General features: G+C 47.4%; 1 protein-coding gene across 1 annotated transcript in view; it reads left to right on the forward strand.

The window, feature by feature from the left end:
• Positions 1-20453, forward strand: part of DOCK2 (dedicator of cytokinesis 2) — a 392475-nt gene that overhangs the window by 209297 nt on the left and 162725 nt on the right. The window lies entirely within an intron of this gene.

Consider the following 20453-nt stretch of genomic DNA (forward strand, 5'->3'; position numbering starts at 1 on the left):
CTCCCTCACTCCCAGGCACCACCCAGCCAACTCCTATTCATCTGTCAAGTCCCAGCTTAAATGCTCCTTGGGAGTCTTTACGATGACTCCCCCTTACACATACCCCTGGAGGTAGACCACATGGGGACTCCCATTGTACATTCTCATTGCATTCTTCACACCACAAATTGCAGCTGGCATTAAGTCATCATTTGCGTATGTGTTTATTTAATGTGTATCTGCCTCACTGCCCTATAGATGAGCTGGAGCCATCTCATTCTCTGCTTGGGTATTCCCGGCCCTCTGTCTGGCCCACTGTAGGTGCGGGGTGAGCATTTGTTGAAAGACTGGGTGGCTGAATGAGGGCAGGTCCTGTGGGAGCAAAGGGGAGCCTCACTCGGGGCAGGTGGAGGTCCCAGGGTATCCTGCCGAGGCTACAGGGCTCCTGGGTTCTCTCTGCTATGATTGCAGCATTTACTTAAGGGCAAGATTTCCCCCAACATCTTCATATTTTATTGATTTGCAAGAGATAAACGTGGTTGAAATTCTCTGAGGAACTTGTACTTTGTAATAATAATAGCCACCATTTATTGGACATTTATTTTTACCATGCTGAGAGCTTTACATGCATTACTTATAACAACTCCTGTTTACTGAGTACTAGCTGATGTGACAGGTGCTGTGCTAAGCACTTTCCGAGCCATAATTCATTTATTTATCACAAAACTACCCTATGAAGGTAGATTCTATCATTGTCCCCATTTTACAGTTGAAGCAGCTGAGGCCCAGGAAGGTTAAGTAACTGGCATAAAGATACCCAACTGCCTTTCCAATTTTGTATTATCTTATTTGATCCCTACAAATTCATGAGGTGTTGTTATCCGTCTTAGACTGATGAGGAGACTGAAGCTTAGAGGTTAAGTATTCAGTAGAGAAGCTGGAATTTGAACCCAGGTGTCTGCCATTCCAAAATATGTGCTTTTTTTTTTTTTTTTTGACAGAGTCTTGCTCTATTGCCTTGGCTAGAGTGCAGTGGCATCATCATAGCTTACTGCAACCTCAAACTCCTGGGCTCAAGTGATCCTTCTGAGTAGCTGGGACTATAGGCACATCACCATGCCTGGCTAATTTTTTCTATTTTTAATAGAGATGGGTTCTTACTCTTGCTCAGGCTGGTCTTGAACACCTGACCTCAAGCTATCCTCCCATCTCAATCTCCCAGAGTGCTGGGATTACAGGAGAGAGCCACTGTGTCTAGCCAAAAGTCCATGTTCTTAACCATGAGGTTATGACTCTGTCCTTTTGGTATCTGCCTAGTATGTGGACAGATGGTATCAGTGACTTGGCAGCAGGATTTAAAGACCCCTGCAGGCCTGGAGAGATATATGGATACATCCCCTGGCCTTCCCATGGCAAAGCAAATTAGAGAGTTTGCTGCCAAGTCCAAGGGATCCCAGTGGCCCTGGGATGAGGCAAGTTCCAAGCCTGTCTGGATTGACCAAGGGATTCTAAAAGAAAATAAAAGTGATAAATTAGTCCACAAGTACTTGGCTATCTCTGAGAAAATATTCTTCCTCTAGCACCCAGCCATATCATATAGATCAAAACATTAGCTCCCAAATGGGGACTGTTAATGACAGCTTCCATCCTGCCTTTTGGGGTATCCATTAAGTGGGTGCAGCCCCAGCTTTGTCCCTAAGGCTTCTGCTTTCCCCAGGGTTTGTAAATAATGCCCACGCAACATTGTCTTTTCCTGCTCCCAGCTGCCTTGAGAAAGTCCAGCTAACCCAGTGGGGCTGGGAGAATGTGCAAAAAGTCCTGAAAGAGACTAGAATTCATCTAAAATGCGAATGAGTTGTCAACTTGTCATCACCTTCTACAACTAACCACTCCTCATATTCCGATTGTACCTTAGAACTGGGTTCAAACCCTGCCCCTTACTGGCTGAAGGACTTGGTGGGTGTTTTTCCCATCTGCAAAGGGGGGATGACAAGGGATGATAGCGCAGACACAGACTGATGGGTCTGATGGGAAGTCAGTGAGACAAAGTCTGCAAGGTGCTCAGCCCAGAGCCCGGCACACAGTAAGCAATCAGTGTGTGTTTCCTGTCATTGCTATTATTACTATTGTAATCACCTGCAGCCAGGTTTCCTTGTTGTGAATGCCAGAGAGCGTGTGGATGCTCATGTCTCTGAAGAGAGGGACCATAGCTTTCAGCAAACTCACAGGGCCCAAATGGTGGGTGAACCACCATCTGCAACTTTCTAGAGCCAGGTAAAACCTCTCTTGGAACAGAGAATGAGCAGAGTTTGGAGGGCCCACCTCACTTGCTTCACCTGTCTGAAACGCAGTGCTGGCCCCTGCTTGGGTTGGGGGTTCTCCGTCACTCTGCACAACAATACCAAACAACCCCACTTTTAAAATCAATTCTACATTTCAAAGACTTTGAAAAGGATTTTTAGGTCTGGAAGAATAATAGTAGTCCATTCCTTCCATCCATGCTAAGTCCTCTCTGCATCCTCCTCTTCAAATAATTACACCTGCCAGGATACCTGTAGTGACAGGGAGCTCACTACCTGATCCCACAGTCAGTAATAATTATTTTCATTAATAGTTGCAAATGTGTATTCAAAACGTACTGTTACTAAGTGCTGTGTTAGCATTTAATCCTCAAAATGACCTTCTATAAATGATCTCCATTTTAAGAGTGAGCAGTTGAGATTTATGAGATGGTCACATCCTGAAACCATGCAGGTCACACCCTTGACCCTTGTACTACAGAGCTTAGATATTTGTATGCCTACTTTTGTGCGTTTCCTTGCTTCATTATTCTTTACTTTCTTCTTAACTGCTCATTAGCACTTCATTCTGGGAACATTAACTCACATAGGCTATGATTGTCTGAAGCTGGTTTTCATAAGAGCTAATGTCTAGTGAACAGTGAGTATTCACCAGGCATTGTGATAGGTGTTTTTGTTCACTGTCTCCTTTAGTCATTGTGACACTTAGAGGAAGGTGCTAGCAGTCCCCCATTTTATAATTGGGGAAACGGAGGCACAGAGGTTAACATATGTGCTCCAAGGTGCCCACCTGGTAAGGTGTAGAACTGACATTTGAACCCAAGTACCAGTGCTGGAGCAGGTTCCTACCAGTGGGCCCTCCTGTTTGCTCCTGGACTGGGAAGAACTAACCTTTTGTGCAAGGCTAGCAAGCAGGTTTCAAACTCCCTCCACATTTCCATTCTGAAAATCAACCATTATTCTAGTTTTAGCCCTGCCTTTTCTCCATGAAATTTATGTACCCTTTAGATGTTCTCTCTCTCTCTCTTTTTTTATCTTTAAAAACAGTTGGGTTTCTGTTTGTAAAGATATTATCAGTACATTGCAAAAATTCAAATAATATAGATAAACAAAAAAAGAAGGGGGAAGACACCTGAAATGTCACCACCCAGAAAGAGCTAGTATGCACCAGCGATTTGGTGAAGTTCACTGTTGGCATCTCTTTGTGCAGTGCTTACGCTCAATTGCGTACATGGGCAGGTTTAGAGGGGGAAAGCCTTTTTATCAGTGAACAACCTGGAGAAAGTCACACATTCTGGTTTATAGATCACGCTGTCCTTTCAAGTAAGCTAACAAGACTTTGTTGTCTAGCTATAACCTGATCTATTTAAATGATATTTTGGTAGACATTTAGGTTATTTCTAAATATTTGATATTATTAACCACTTCGGTACCAGTGTCGACTATAGTCGATAGCCACAGATGAACGCACATGTCAACTTTAGCCGACAGCCGTGATATGACTTTTCTAATTTTTCATTTATCAAAATAAAATTGTGAACATTTAAAAATAACATAATGAAAACATATATGTATATGTTATCTATTCTGATTTACATTACAAGTAAAGCTGCCTGTAAAGTAAAGCAAGCTTTCAGTGCTTTAAAGCTTTCCTCATCACACAAGAGCAAAACGGATTTGTCGTCAATGCATGGCATAAACTATTGTGCAGACTATGGGTGCCGGCTGTGGGCAAGGTTTCGTGGCTGGTGAGTGCCGTACTGAAGTGGTTAATAATGCTATAAATAACATTTTTCCATGTGAACCTTGGAGCACTTGTCTAATCTCCTTGGAATAAATTCCAAGAAGAAGAATCAGTGGGTCAAAGTGGCCATACATTTTGCATTTTGTTAATATTACCAAGTTACCACTTTTCCTTCCAGAATATTCTACCAATGTGAAACCCCACCATTACTGCATGGGAAGACCCTTTCACCAGACCTCTTTGCCACGGCGTTTGGTCAATTTATGATGATTTTTTTTTATTGCTAATAAAATGAGAGAGAAATTATATCTCATTCTCATCATGGAATTAATTTAAGATTGAGCATTTTTTCATATGTTTATTGGTGTTACACTACGTTTGGTATAGGGTAAGTCTGAACAGTTGTGTTAACAAAAGACTATGAAATCTGGGGAGGAAAAAGGGAGAGCTTTATTTTCTATAAAAAACAATCTGCAGATGGGGAGATACAGACTCTGGTGTGAAACAAAAGCACATCTTGGAGAACAAAGAGGGGAACTGGCCTAAGTAGGGACAGTTCCCGCCCCAGTGGTCAATCAGGTTTGTATATGTAAATGAAAGTTTAAAATTTGTTGTGTCCTGATTTGTTGAAAATAACTGAGTACCGATTAGGTAATTTCTAAGCCCCAAACCGGAAGTCTTTGTTGGGTGCCCTTTTCAGGCTGGGGGAGGAGTTTTCTGCCAAATGTCTCAGCTCTAGTTACAGGAACAAGCCCTTAGCTCAGAGGCACAAACAGGACGTCTGACCTCTCCGGGAACGAAGTCTGTGTGACTGCCCTTGTCTCACTCGCCATGGCCACGTGGGTCTGTTGTCTCAACTTGGGCGTCTTTATTAGCCACAGGGAGTCCATCTCATTGGGAAAGCTTGGGGTCTTAGTTGCCATTTTATTTCAGTTGAAAATGAAAATTCCAATGGTCAAGCTAATGGGTAACCTCTTGCATCCTGGACAGAGCCTAGCAAGTTTAGGGAACACAAAATTTCCTCTTTAAACTTACTTTTATTTGTGTCCCAACTCCCTGCCTTCAACATCCACCGTGAACCTCTGCGCAGGCACACCCCGGGGAGTGCCCCTGGCTGAGAGGAGTAACCCTCTGGACGCCCTTAAGTCTCACGGGCTCCCAGCTGCCCACTAATAGACGGGGAGTTCCCCGCACGTTAGTCATTAGGGCTTAATTAATATCCTGGCCGGAGTCCAGAATCGCTCCCCGAGGTGTTCACAGCAGCCCGCCGCACACCCAGCCGCCCGGAGTTATTGCTGATCTTCGCAACACTTATTCTTTCCTCCCTCGGTTATTGACTTATTGAACACAAAGCAACTGTTTATGTTCCAGCTATGCCTTTGGTCCGCATCAGATGGTCCTCATGGAATCCGTGTCCATTTGGTAGATGCAGAAACATTTAACACTGTCTGCGTAGGTTGCAACAAGAATCCTCCACTTTCTCACTATTGACTGGGAACAAGTGACTTAGTCTTTGTAAAACCACATAGATTTGTTGCGACGATTAAGTGAGATAATCTATATAAAACGGCCAGCATAGTCAATGTTGGCTCTCCAGGTAGAACCCAGCAGCGGGAGCCCGTGAGATGCTCGTGCGTTGGTCTTGATCCCTCCACATGCCCTTGGGAGGGCAAACTACAGGTGGGTTTGTGGGAGAGAATGTGCCTTCCCAGGAATCCTGCCCCTCCTCCCGCCACCTTCATACCTTGCCCACTTTGGCATTGCACTCGTCTCCCTGTATCGTGATCGTCTGCTGTCTTCCAGCCTCTTCAACTAGACTATGATCTCAAGTGCAGAACACGTGGTGATAGTCTGAGCCCCCACCCTTACCCCCAGCTTGACACAGCGCAGGTCTTACGTGAATTCTTGGAGAACAAATGAATATAATGCCATTTTGTCTAATTTGCGTTAGCATCTACGGGATGGAATAGTTCCATATAGTTGCCATGGAATAAATATTTGCATAACCAATTCATTAAGAGCCAATTCACTTCCAACTTTCTGTTTCAGTGATATATTATCCGTAAGTCTCTGGGATGAAGGAACTGTGTCTGTTCTTTAGTGTATTATGCTGCCTTAATTTATGACTCAGATTTAATTTGATTAAACTTTATTGAGAGCCGGTTATGATGTGGGCACTGTAATAAACACTAACGATTCCAAGGAGGAATAACACTTGATCCCTACTGCAGCACTAAGAAAGGACCTTGTGCTGCCAACCTCATGTGGAACCGGTCCCTGGGAAGTGTTACAAAATGTTGTGCAGACTTGGGGAGGACTTGGAGGAAGGTGTCTGATTCGCTTCATGTATCCAAATCCTGCTTTTAAGTATCATGGTGCTTTACATGCTAACTGAGATTCAAACTTTACCCTTTGGGCTGGGAGTCAGCAAATTTGATCTTTAAAGGGCCACATAGTAAATACCAGCTTCACTGGCCACACGGTCTCTGTTGCAACCATTCAACTCTGCCCATGTGATGAGAAAGAAGTGATGGACAATATGTAAACAAATGGCTGTGCATGTGTTCCAATAAAACTTTATTTATGAAATGGGCAGCTGGGTGGGTTTGGCCTGGGGGCCATAGTTTGACAATCCCTGCTTTAGGCCCTGGGAAGACCTTGGTGATTTTGGAGAAAGAGGCTCTTCATCAGGGTTTTTGTTTTCCAGGGAAGGCCCTGTTTGCTGACACATGGCATCCCACTTTTCCTTCTGTACTTAGAGAGTCAGTAATAACCACCTCTACTATTTATACCACACCTTACAACTTACAAAGCATTTTCAGAGCCCATGTAATCCCCATGAGGAAGTCTGGGAGCATTATCCTGGAAGAAGAATCAGGCCCAGAAAGGTTAGATGACTTGTCCTAAGTCACAGAGGTGGGACTGGAACCCATCCTCCCCGATGCCAGGCTTGGGCCTGTGATGGAGACCTGAGTCCTCCCTCCATTGAGTTGGCCAGACTTCTATTTTATGCATTGGTCGTGTTTCCCCAGCTGAAGGATGACTTCTAGAAGGGTGGGGATGTGTCATATACTCCTTTTTTTTCCTTCAAAGTACTAGGCACAGCGCTGAGACTTTGGAAGGCACTTACTATTGGTTGTTGACCCCTGGGTCTTGTTTCCATTTCCTTCCATTTGTATTCAGTTAATCGCTTGGTCAAATCTATTGGCAAATGTTACTGTATGCCCATCTGAAATCAAAGAGTTAATGCTTGTGGTCCAAATCTTCATTTGTCTTTCCAATTTGAAATGCCTCAGCAGCTTTCTTAAAAAGGGAGCTGGTATATTCTGGAGGGCTCTAAATCTACATTTTTCCACAAAGGGTCAAGAAGACAAAGGGAACTGGCTTTCTTTTTGTCGTGTGGAATTACTAAGCCTGGGTGTAGCCGAGGGCAGAATTCGGCACCAAAGGGTGAAGTTAAGATCCAGGCTTAGGCCGGGCGCGGTGGCTCAAGCCTGTAATCCTAGCACTTTGGGAGGCCGAGGCGGGCGGATTGCTCGAGGTCAGGAGTTCGAAACCAGCCTGAGCAAGAGCAAGACCCCGTCTCTACTATAAATAGAAAGAAATTAATTGGCCAACTAATATATATATATATAAAATTAGCCGGGCGTGGTGGCACATGCCTGTAGTCCCAGCTACTCGGGAGGCTGAGGCAGCAGGATTGCTTGAGCCCAGGAGTTTGAGGTTGCTGTGAGCTAGGCTGACGCCACGGCACTCACTCTAGCCTGTGCAACAAAGCGAGACTCTGTCTCAAAAAAAAAAAAAAAAAAAAAAAAAAGATCCAGGCTTATATACTCGGGGTCTAGAAAGGTGTTGGATGTGTACTGATCACGAAATCTTGTTCCCATCTTTCTATGTACTACCTTTGACCCTTTCTTCACAACAGTGTCTGCTCTTCACCCCCAGGTCTCCGTCCCTCTCATGGGTACCAGCTTTAGAGTAGTCTCCATCCTTGTCCCCGTCACCATCTGTCCTACACATGGCAGCCAGAGTAAACTTTATATTTAATAAAATTTAGCCGGATCACATCAGGCCCCCCTTTGAAACCCTCGAAAGTGCTTTGCTACATTTAAATTGAACTCCAAAGTCATTCCATAACCTTCGAGTCCCTATGTCATCTGCCTCCTTCCTGATCCCATCTCATCTCACATGACTGTTCCCCTTGCTTTCTATGACCTGGTCCCTAGCCCTGGACACGTCAGACTCATTTTTATCATCTGGCCTTTGCATTTGCTCTTCCCCCAGATCCTTCCAAGGCTGCCATCTCCAGAAGACCCTCCCTAACCCCATCTCCACCTTCCACGTCCCTCTGGGCAGCAGCACCCTATCCTGTTAGCCTGTTTATTTATTTGTTTATTGCCTGCCTCTGCCCTATTTATTGAGAAACCTCAGTAAATATTTGTTGAATGGATGAATGAATGAATGAATGAATGATTACAGTTAGAGGCTTCAAGGAATCATGCAGCCTTATAAATAGAACACAGAACTTTAAAACTTTAGACCTTGGGGAGGATCTTAATGAGAACTTTAAAAATTCCTTTAGCAGCAGAATCACCTTTCCAAATCCAAGCTTAAGCACAATTCCAATATCTAAAGCAGAATAAAGTAGAGCTGATCCAGAAAAAGTCACTCTGAGCCACACCCTGAAATCTTAGCACTCCAAGCAAGCCTTGCCTAAAATCCACTGAGATAGCCCCCACCCCTACCCCGATTTCACAGCCGAGGAAACGCTGCTCTCGGCGGCTCTCTTCCACCTGTAAATGCCTCAAGCGGAGCAGGGTTGCTGGCGTGTCCCAGCCCCGGCATGGTCGCTGGTGCAGAGCGGGAGCTGGGGAACACTGGCTGCACTGCTTGGGTAATGCACTGGGTGGGAGGCGGGGGTGGAACTGGACAGTGGCAGCGAGAATGGTGGAGGGCCGTGGCCTCTGTCTAGTTCCAGTTCAAGTGCCTCGCTTGAAAGCGGACCTAGTGGCGTAGACAGGCTTCCTGTTCCCAGGGGCCTCCCCAGTGGGTGGGCAGGCCACCAACGCTATTTTCTTCTACCCCTCCAGCACTTTAACTGTATCTGTCAAAGAACCCAGGAAGATCTGGTTACTGTCTTCCTCTACCTCCTCTTCATTTTTATCCTCTTTCTTCTCCCTCCTCTTCCTTTTTTTAAAAAATTGTAAACTGTTTCAGGCATGTAAAACGTGGAGAATAGCAAAGTGAGCATATCAAGTATGGTGAACCCACAGTCTAGCTCAAGACAGAAAATGTTACACATCCAGTCGAATTCTCTCCCTTTTATCTCCCTCTCTGTCTTCCCTCCTCCTTCCCCTCCTCTGATGTTTTTTCCCTGCATGGCTCCTCCCTGACTCTCTCTCCATCTCCTCCATCCCTCCACCTCCTCCCCACTCTCTTTGCCCCACTACCTCTCTCTCTCTCGCCTTCCTCTTTCCCACACCCCTCCTTTCTCTTCCTTCTCCCTTGCTTTGTGGTTCCTCTGCAGCCCTTCCTCTTGCCTTCTCCTCTCTTGCTTCTTTGTAACTGTTTTGGGGCAAGTGGTTCATTCTTTTCGCTGTTCCATGTCAAGGGCGGGGACTCGGCATTTCTTGGAGCTGCCTTTCCTGCCAGCCTCAGGGCACCTGCCCCGTCCGGACTATCGCCCAGTCTGGGCATCCCCCCAGCCAGAGGCCTTGGCTGCTCCTGCCGCTACATCTGGAAGGTCACCTCCAGCTGGCTCTCTCCAGGGGAAAAGCTCTATGGCCATCAGATGCGACTGCTGGCTAGTTCATGCAGCTTCTCATAGATGAAAGAGCATTAGCTTAATAGTATCTCTGTATTTCTCAGCATTTTGAATTCTTTCCAGAGGTTTTTTTCTGCTATTTCTCAATGCATTTCTATTTCACTACATCATTGGGAACATTTTCTTACCAATTTTTTAGCTTACACTTTTCTGACTTTAAAGAATTTGGTTTATTCTTCCCGGGGCCATACGCTAGGGGAGCTGCCTGCTCAGACAGATAGAAGGATCTAGAGCCTTTGGGATTTATCATCAGAGGAAAAACTGTGTGTCATAGGGGAGGGGCAGGGAAGAGGTGCGTGGCTATGTCTCACTCCCCTCGTCCATCAGCTCAGTGCAGAAAAGACAAGAAGCTGCACAGCCAGTGATTTGCACTGTTGTGAGCAGATTCATCTGTAGGCTGTGGCGTTGGCACAGGCCACTTCTAGGAGACAGAAGGTTCTTGGTTCTAGGTTCTTTGCCAATGTTAAGGTGTCGACACTTTCCGCATAGGGCGTGGATACAGGTTCAGTGGAAGAAGGCAGGGAAGTCTTTCGCTGTCTGAGCACCAGCAGCTGTGCTTATGTGGCACCTGGGAACTCACCCTACACTTGGTAATCTCATCCTGTAGATAGTCTAAAGCAATCATGAATAAAACTGGAGAAGTCTTCCCATTATGAAGGGAACTGTGCTCCCGTGTAGACCCGTCAGACGTATTTGGCTGATTAAAATAATAGTGCTTGGTGGCTCATGCCTGTAATCCTAGCACTCTGGGAGGCTGAGGTGGGCGGATCGTTTGAGCTCATGAGTTCGAGACCAGCCTGAGCAAGAGTGAGACACTGTCTCTACTAAAAATAGAAAGAAACTAGCTGGACAACTAAAAATATACAGGAAAAAAAAATTAGCCGGGCATGGTGGCACATGCCTGTAGACTCAGCCACTTGGGAAGCTGAGGCAGGAAGATCACTTGAGCTCAGGAGTTTGAAGTTGCTGTGAGCTAAGTTGACGCCATGGCACTCTAGCCCAGGCAACAGAGTGAGACTCTATCTCAAAAGAAAAATAAAATACTAGTGCTTGTATTAAAAATAAGAATGACACCAGGGACCCTTTGCTCTTCAACGGCACTACTGAAGTTTTCAAGGTGTTTTTAGATCGACTAGGTCATTTCCGCCTCACAGGAAGTTCTGCCAAGGCCAGGCAAGATCACTCCCATTCTGCAGATGTGGAAACTGCGACAGAGAGGAAGAAGACGAGCGCAGCCTGGCAGAGCCAAAAGGACAGCAACACTGCGTTAGTTAGATCAGGAGCTTCCACGGGGGCCGGAGGAAGCCGAGGGCCTCTCCGAGGAGCCTTCAGGGGGAGGTGGCAGGACCAGCCACAGCAGGGGCTTGGCGGTACCCCTCCCCTGACGTGCGTACACACCACACGCCCGCCAAGGACAACTGTCAGGCGCTGGGCCCTGCAGTGCGCCATCCGCCCTGGCGCTGCAAAGCATTGGCAGGCAGCTGCAAGGAAGGTTCCCTGCTTCTGGATCCCTGCCCGTGCTGCAGAATTTCCACAAGGGGAAGGAAAGGGAGGGAGTTTATACTCTGATCTAATCACAGATGAACTGAGAACTTGGTGGCAGAGAGCAGTTTGCAGAAGTGCAGGACTCCAGGGCCATTAAAGAGCCCACCCTTCATTTCTGGGATGAGCAAAGGGTGTGCCCGACACCACGTGTGGCACACAGTAGGTGCTCGGTAAGCAGTAGCTGCCACTGTTCTCATTTTTGCCTTGATCGCCATTACGGATTGGGCTCCACACCGACCGTGCACAATCGTAGGGTTTGAGAGTCCCCAGGGTGCTGTGGCAAATCTCAAGTAACAGTAAAGGCAGGAGGAATAAAAATGAAACTGAAAGAGAAAGCACTGCAGGCCTCTCCTCCAGTTTTGGTGCTGTGGTGCTCCATGAGCCTGCTGTCTCCCAAGGGAGCAAGGAAATCTTTGTGGCTTTTGCTATCCATTTCCTCCTCTCTTTGACTCTTTCCTGGTACTCTCGAGCAGGAATGTCGGACCATTGCTTGAATCGATGCCTGTTCTGGCACTTACGCCTCTGTCTCTGTACTTGGGCAGCCCTGCCATGTTCCTGCCATGGAAATCACAGCCCACCTTTAAATGCATCTCGCCTGATGGTTCCTTGGTGTTTGCCTAATGACAAGGGATGTCCTGTGACTCACAGGTGTCGGGCAACTCACAAAAGTGTAAAATCTCATTTGAAACATCCTCCTTCCTTCTTTTTCCTTCCCTTCCTTCCTTTCTCCCCTTTCTCCTTCCCTCCCTTCCTTTCTTGCATAGTGAAGGGCGTGGGGGTGGAGAGAGTCGGGCATGGGCGTCCAGCAGTAGTCAGCCAGCACCCAGCCCCAACCCCACTCCTCACCCTCCGGGATAGGAGACAGAGAAGGGTACTGAGATGGGTGGGACCCAGGAGCAGGAGGGAGTTTCTCTCCTAGCCACCCCTGCTCGCCTGAGTCTTCCCCCCCACCCTGGAGAGAAGCAGCGGCATCCATTGCCTTCTCTTGCTGCAGGTAGGATCGCACTCCCCAAAGCTCCCCCAGCGTCCCGTGCTTCCGCCCGTACTCCAGCCCCTGCGGGTGCTGCCCTCCTTCCATATCCCCAGTTGGAACCACAGCCCCACAAGCAGGAGTGACATTCTGTCTCCTGGAAGGAAATACGCAAGACCTTTCTCTAACAAGGAGTTGTTCCTGTGTGCACGTCTACGCTTGCTGGATGACCTAGGACAAGTCATCTCATGTCTGCCAGCTCAGTCTCCTCATTTAAAGTGAGAAGAATATTTGGCTCCCATAACGCAGTACCCGGCACATAGTAGGTCTAGTAAGGATCAGCCAGCAGACCTCCTGGCTTCCTTCCTTCTTTCCTGTTTTCTGGCCTGGAGGTGTCCCCTGGTCACCACTGCCCTTGTCTTGCCTGAACAGGGACCTTTGTATGAACGATACAGTCTCAAGCCAGGCCTCAGCTGCCCTCCACGAGCCTTGCAGGCCGATGGCTGGAGCGGCCTTTCTGTTCCCCAGCCGTGTCTGAGCCCGATGGACTACGCAGGGTGCAGGAACTTGGAGGAGCACGCAGGGCACACAGGCAGATGGCGAGAGCCGGAAACCCTTGCCGTGGGGGCGGGGAGGGCAGGGTGAACATTCCCCAGGGTGAGGTCCAGAATCATATGGGGCCGGAGTTTATCTGAAATACCAGGACCCCTGAAACCCCACGTGGAGTGGCCCAGAGGGGTCTAATAATCTCGGTAGTGTGACCTGGACAAGCACACACATTCTGAAGACAGACAGCCTAGGTGTCAATGCCGGCTCTGCCATTTTGTGCACCTGTGAGGCGGGGTAGATCACTTAACCTCTCTGAGCTTCTGTTTTCCCATCTGTAATATGTGGCTAATCATATTACTTAAGAAGCTGGCTGCCAGATTCAAATGAGGTGACACACTCATAAAGCATTCAGAAAAGTGCCTGTCAGGCCGGAAGCTCTTAATATTAATAAGTGTTGGCTCCTGTCGTCGTTACTGACATTATTACTATTGGCAGCAGCATCATTTTTATTATTGAAGCGTGAGGACCATCAGAGACTTCTATCACTCACTCACTAGTCACCACTGGCACTCTCTCCTGTGAAACAGGAGTGTTTATGGCACCAGCCCCTACTTCACACAGTGGGTGGGGGATTCGAGTGATAACGTAGAATGCGATCCATGAGATAGTATGTAATAAAATGCAGATACCATAAAACCAAAAGTGATTAGTATATAATAGAAGATAGGAGGTGAAAAATAGTTAGGAAAGGGAAGAGAAGCAGAGCATACTCTTTGCTGTGAGCTTCCTAGTAAACCAAGGTGAAAGTGGAAATCCAACAGGACATATTCTTATCATTACTTAGTGCTGGGAGGTATATAAAGGTATATAACCTTTTTCATAGCCTTGAGCTCTTAGAGAAACTTATCATAAAAATATTCATTATGAGCTTTTTTGCAGATCTAAAATTTCAGGCCTAAAGTTCAAGAGAAAGAGAATTATTATGAGATTTGGAAAGTGTGACAGTAAGGATGGTTGGAGGAATTTGAGCTCTTTACCCCAGAGAAAAGCAACAGGAAGATGTGATGGTGCATTGGAAGGACTTCGCCGCCTTATCCAGTGGGAAGTGGGCGGTCCCATGGTGTTTCCAAGGACAGAAGTCAGGGAGCAGGCTGGCGAGAGCAAATCATATTCAAAAATGATTATTTATAATGAAGGCTATTAGGAAATGATTTGGTCAAGCAATTGCCAGCAGATTTGGGGAAACAGAGTGACTGTGCCACCTGCCACCACTTTTCTTGTGTGGGCTCCTTTTCTGTGTGCCCAGCTGCCGTCAGTACGTTCTGGGAGTCTGGTGATGCCCAGAGCTGCATGAACAAGTGCATGTCTCTGAGCTCCCACAGCCCTGCCCCCGCTGTCCTCCATCCGGGAGGTCATCTTGCCTTGGTCTCCTCCCTCACGGGAGCTCCGCTTGGGCAGGGCCATGTCTTGCTCAGCAGCACGTGGCTCGTGCTTACACGGTGCCGGACCCGTGGCAGACAGCGTGGGCTCTAGAGCCAGACTGCCTGGAGTTCAGCTCTATCATTTACAAGCTCTGTGACCTTGGCCAAGGTATTTCAATTCTTTGAACCTCAGTTTCTTTATTTGCAAAATGGGATTTGCAAAATGGGACCACCTCACAGGGCAGTGTTGAATAACTCAAGTTTGGGGGAATTGGTACGTTTTGCAGAAACTCAATTTGAATCCTTGAGTTACTAGAGCATGGGGCTGTGGCTCTGTCTTTGGAAATATCACAGGACAACCCTACTTCCCACTGGATATGGTAAAGAAGTCCTTCAAATGGACTATCGTGTCTCCCTACACACACACACATGCACACACAAACACAGGATTGCAGTAAGAGTTAAATGAGATATTGAAAGTTAAGTTTTTAGCATAGTGTTTGTCTTTTCTCCTATATCAGGAGTCAGCAAACTATGTTTGTCAGGAGTTAGGTAGTAAATATTTGCATCTTTGTAGGCCATGTTGTCTTTGTCTCAGCTACAAAACTCTGCCATTGTAGCATGCAAGCACCCTTGGGTAGTGTGTAAATTAATGAGCGTGGTGGTATTCTAATAAAACTTTATTTACCCAAACAGGTTACAGGTGAGATCTGGCCTATGGGCTATGGTTTGCCCCTCCTATATAAAGCAGCAAGTCAGAGGACCAGATGGGAAACTTAAGCAGCCATAGAAACCAAGGGGAAGAAGCCAAAGGAGATAGAATGGCGGCTTCAACAGTAGCATCCAGTGGTTCAGAGCTCAGTCTGTGGAGCAGGATAGGTTTGGGTTCAAACCTGGTTGGATGAATGGTATGTGCTCTCTGAGCTTTGATTTCCTAATATCAAAATGCAAGATGGCAAATAAAAGGGACCTATCTCAAATGGCCAATGTGTGGATTAAAAGATATAGGAGACGTGGTGATAGGCATTATTCAAAGCTCAAAAAATGTTAGCAATGAGGATAATGATGACAAAGTGACTGTTGAACTGAGTTAAACTAAAGCGAACCACAGCCTCCCTTTGCCTTGAGGCTGCCCGTCAGTATGGCTCATTAGGTAGAGTGCGGGTTCTAGATACTAAGCATGCCTGACATCCTGCCTTGAGTTTTCTATTTCATCCTCTGTGAAGTGGAGCCAGTGCACTTTCTTCCGAGAGCAGACGAGGTCAGGACACTTGGGGTGGCCTGGGCACACTAGCGCACAATCTTTCTACCTGCAGAGAGTCAGCTGTTAGGAGACCACGGAGGGAGAGCCTGCCTTCCACCTACCTGTAACTAGGATGCCACGCCAGCACCAAAATCAATGATTGCAGGTCAGAAATGAGCCTTGGCATTTCAGTCTTGCCCTGCTCAAGTGGATCAGAGGATAGGAGGCCCAAGAGGTCAGTAATGGTGAATATGAATTTTTTTTCATGTGTGCCAAGCTGCTTGGGGACTCTAATTTGGAGCATGTCTGGGAAGGCCCTTGGCTTTGGATAGATTTTGATATTAGCATCCTGGAAACAGACCTGTCTACACACTACATTTTGTTCAGAGAGGATATTGCTCTCAAAGGTGAGGCTTACAACATTCCTTTCCATTCTTCTTGCACAACAAATGGGTTTCTTCAATGTTCATATTGTGCTTTATTTTTTTTTACTCCAGAAGTTTTTATTTTTACTTTCTTTTTCTCCAATTTCCCAGAAAAGAAAATTGACTCTTACAGCCCTAATTAATGCGATCAGGCATCTGCCTAATTATATACTAACTGATACTGATTTTTGATTATGTCATCTGCATCCACTAAGATCCAGAGATTCTCAAAAAAATGTCAAATTTTATTTCCATCAGGGTCCCCAACACTAGAAAACAAAAGCTCTCTTTTCCCTTCCTCCTTCCTCTCTCCCTTCCTGCCTTTCTTCGTTTTGATATACATATATCAAGCACCTGCTATGTACCAAACATTGTGTTGGATAATAGGAGCACCTCCAAGCTCTCAAAATCTAAAGGATAAGATAGACAAGGAACAGTATAGGGAGGGTCCTGTGGAAATCCACCACCCACGCCCTGACCTGTCGTTACAGTTAGAAATGCCCCCTGGTGGAGAAGACATCTGAGCTTTCCAGACTGAGCAAGAGTTCAAATAGTTGCATAAGATAGAAGCAGCAGGTTCAAAGGTGTGCCTTTAGTCTAGACAGGGAAATCAAAGTTGTTTCTTCCACATAAACTTGCTTATTGTGGCAGGCAGGGGCAAGTGCCAAGTGTCAGGAGAGGACTGGCTGGCAGGAGGCATGGCATGAGGACCTTGTAAGCCAAACAGATCTTCTAGAACTTTCAACATCTTAAAGCTCAGGCAAGCTGTACATTTTCAAAGCAAACCTAAATGCTGCGTCTCTCTGCTTTTGGCTATAATTATGTCAAGAGTATTGTCTCCTTGGTCCACTGCTACTAATTAGAAGGCTTTGATTAGCAGTATTACATGCCTTGGATGAATAAAGTGATAAAATAAGCTAATTATGAATCAATACATAGAGTTTGTTACCCACTGTCTTTCAATACACCGAGTCAGTGGAGGAGGGAAGCAACAGAGAAGCTCTTGGTGACAAAACCCCCAAAATATTTCCAGCCATTACCAAGCTACAGATAAAACCTGTTCTGGCATTGAACTTAGCAAAGTGATAAACAAAAATAAGCAAATCATTGCTTAATGGTTTACCAAATGTGGTTCACCTTTGAGATACAACTGCTATGCCAAACGGCCTTCATCCTGTTGGTTTTGGAATTTAGTTATGGGTAGGGGAGGTCAATGTCACACAAATAAACTCACAAATAAATACGTATTTATAAAACATGCTAAATGTTATGACAAGAAGTGGAGTCATCTGAGAGAATGATAAGGTGACCTAATTTACTTGGGGGTAAGGGAAGTGCTTTTTGAGGAAGTAACGTTCACAGTCGTGGGATTGGTAGGCATTGTCTCAGTGACGGATGGGCATGAGAGATGCATTCCAGGCACAAGGACACCATGTACACTGGCCCTTGTGCAGGAAGGACACTTGGCCTTTGTGACAGCTAAAGAAAGGCCAGTGTGGCTGGAGCCCCCAGAACAGGCCACAGTTGGCCTTGGAGAGACGAGCATGTGCAATGACACTGGTCCCAAAGGCCCCATGAGGAGTTTTGGTTGATGCTGCAAACAGGATGATGTCAAGGCTTTAAGAAGGGTGTGTGTGTGTGTGTGTGTGTGTTTTGATTTGACTTAGAAAGCAGTATTTTGAGTCACCTAGACCGATGACTTCCATAGGATGGGCCAGGGATGTGGCAGAGGGATTTTTTGGACCTGTCAGACATGTGCTATGATGTGGCCACCACGTTTGCTTATATCTTTTGGAGAAGAGGGACCGCCCCACCCATGTGGGGCCACCCTGCAAGAGCATGTGTCTCTGGGGACTGGCATGACCCCTCCTGCCCTCCAGTTGAGTGGTGCGCACCACATCATCTAAGGCACAGCCCTTTGGAGGAAAGGGACCACGGGGACACCTGATCAGTCACATGGCCCAGTTCTCCCTCCCGTGTGCCAGGGCAACCACAGGGACCACAGACACACATGAGGCTGCACTTTGACCAGCAAGGATTATGCTGCCCATCAGAAATGCCACCAAAACGCTGAAAAGACCAAGGGAAGTGAAGAAGGGGCATCATCAGTTAGTCTAGCCATCTTTCACTCCCTAGAGGAGCTGTCCAGCTGCCAAGGAGAAGTCTCGTGGAGCAAGGAGTCACAGTAATCATCAGCATCCCAAGCTCTCCCTCTTTTTAAAGGCTGTGGATGCCATTTTGTAGAACCTCCACAAACCCAGCGAGTCCGATTTTAGGGTGCTGAGGCCCAGAGAAGTTTGGTGACTTTGCCAAGCTACCATAGTAGTAAATACCCATAGCACAACACAGGTTTGAACCCAGGGGCTTGTACTCCAGAGCACATGCTCTCAGCTGCTGTGTGGTTCTGTAGCGAGAGGTCACAGGCCACTGAAGTTATGCAGAGTGGCTTTTGCAGGGGACAGTCTTGACCTGGGTTGAGAAAAGTGGGAACTACTGAGTCTCCACTGCCCTGCAGGCTGCACGCTGCTGAGCTTCCACAAGGCCATCTGGGGGCCGAGCTTGCTGGTGTGATGCTGCGTGTTCTAGAGCCGGGAGCCCTCCTTCCGGCCTGTACTCCTGCAAATCCTTCTGGGCACCTTGTTCTGCGGGTGCTGGGATGGGTGCTAGGGACATGGCAGTGAGCTCAGACATTCCGCCAGGGCCCACAGTCGGAGGCGGAAGGGCTCATTGAAACACAGGTGCTGAACACCCACCATGAGGAAGTCGAGGCGCTGCAGGGGTCCAGGGGAGCAGCACGCAGCCCTCACATGCTTTGGGGTGGTGTGTGAGGGGTGGGGGATGGAAAGGCCACTAAGGGAGGCTTGGAAGCCAGGAACCAGCCAGCCGGAGGGGTTGGGGGGCCGAGTGCGGGGGACATGGGAGAAGGGAAGTCCCTTTAGGAAACAGTAGGCACAAAGGCCTCCGAGTGTGGAGATGAGAGGGAGCAGGGCGCTTTTGAGGAGCTGACAGAGTTCAGACTTGCTGGCGGGTAGAGCGCACTCCGCTCGGGCTGGAGAGCAGTGAAGCGAGTCGGGAGGGGGTGAGCTCAGTCCTCCGCACCAGGGAGTGCGGACTTGGCCCCCGTGGGTTCGAGGGCAGGAGAAGGCAGCATATCCTCTGGGGCTTCTGCATCCCTTGTACTTTTCTTGGGTTAAGGTGACATCCTGACCCAGTCCTTGGCAGGGCCCCGGGGTGAGATTGGTTGGGTCTTTAGCAGAAGTTGTCCCTTCCCCTGGCCACACTGGGCTCACCACGCAGCTGAGACGAGTTTTATTTTTTAAAGAGCTACTTGCTCTCTCCGAATTGTCTACCTGTCTATGGAATTTCTGCCAGTGTATCCAAACCCGTCTCCAGGGTCTCACTTCCGGGCGGCTTCCCTCTAACCAGGTGGTGGGGAAGGATGCAGGCGGCTGGAGCGGCGTAGGGGTGAGGCGGGGAGGGGCTGGCAGAGATCATAGGCTGTAGGATGAGAGCGAGCTCAGGAGCCCGTCAGCTCACCCTCTCTCCTTCACACGGAGGCCTGCGATCCACTTCTCCCCAGGGAGGGCTCCTCGGTCCGTCAAGGAGGTGCCATGGTTTCAATGGACGGTGGCAGTCGGACGGTGCGAGGGGGCTGCAGCTCACCGGGCATGGGCTGTACTAGCTACCGGGAATTTCCATCGGTAACGCTGTACGGAGCTGATCTGTGGGTTTATTATTCCCCAAATCACCCCTAATAAATCCCATCTCTGTGGGGGAGTGCCTGCACAGGGGACCACGGCGAACTGGCTCTGGAAGCAGAGAGACCCAGGTTTGAATCCCAGCTCTCTGGCTGTGTGGCCTTGGGCAAGCGACTGAACTTCCCCAAGCCTCAGTCACTCATTTGCAAAATGAAGATACTAGACCTAACCCTCTCACTGGGCTGTGATCAGAATTAAGGAGGGCCATGCAGAGTGCTCCGTAGGTACACGGTATTGATTATATATATATACATACATATATAAATACATATTTTTTTTCCTGTGGCAGGATTAGTGAGGGCTATGAACTCAGTGCCTTCAGGGGAATACAAGTGACTGAGGCAGGCTGGGGGCAAGGTTGGCCGGGAGAAAAATGCCACAAAGGGACCACTGCTATGAGCAGCAGTGCCTGTTGCCAAATGAAACTCAGGCCTGGTATTATTAGAGCCAACAATTTTTTGGAAGAAGACAGAACTTAGTGTTACATACCCCAACTTCTAAATGTTAGTAACTGAATTAAAATTTTTATTTATTCGAGGGCAAACCAAACACATCTGAAAGCTAGCTGCATTTTTGCAACCTCTGGGTTCTCCTTTCTCCAAGATCTGACTTAAACCTGGGTCCTAAATATAAGTGGCTTGAGGCTGCCAGGCACAGAGCAGGTTGGAAGTAATTAAATGCCCTTCTCCTTCCGG

The sequence above is a fragment of the Microcebus murinus genome, chromosome 21, assembly GCF_040939455.1.
Source record: "Microcebus murinus isolate Inina chromosome 21, M.murinus_Inina_mat1.0, whole genome shotgun sequence".
Lineage (NCBI taxonomy): Eukaryota > Metazoa > Chordata > Mammalia > Primates > Cheirogaleidae > Microcebus > Microcebus murinus.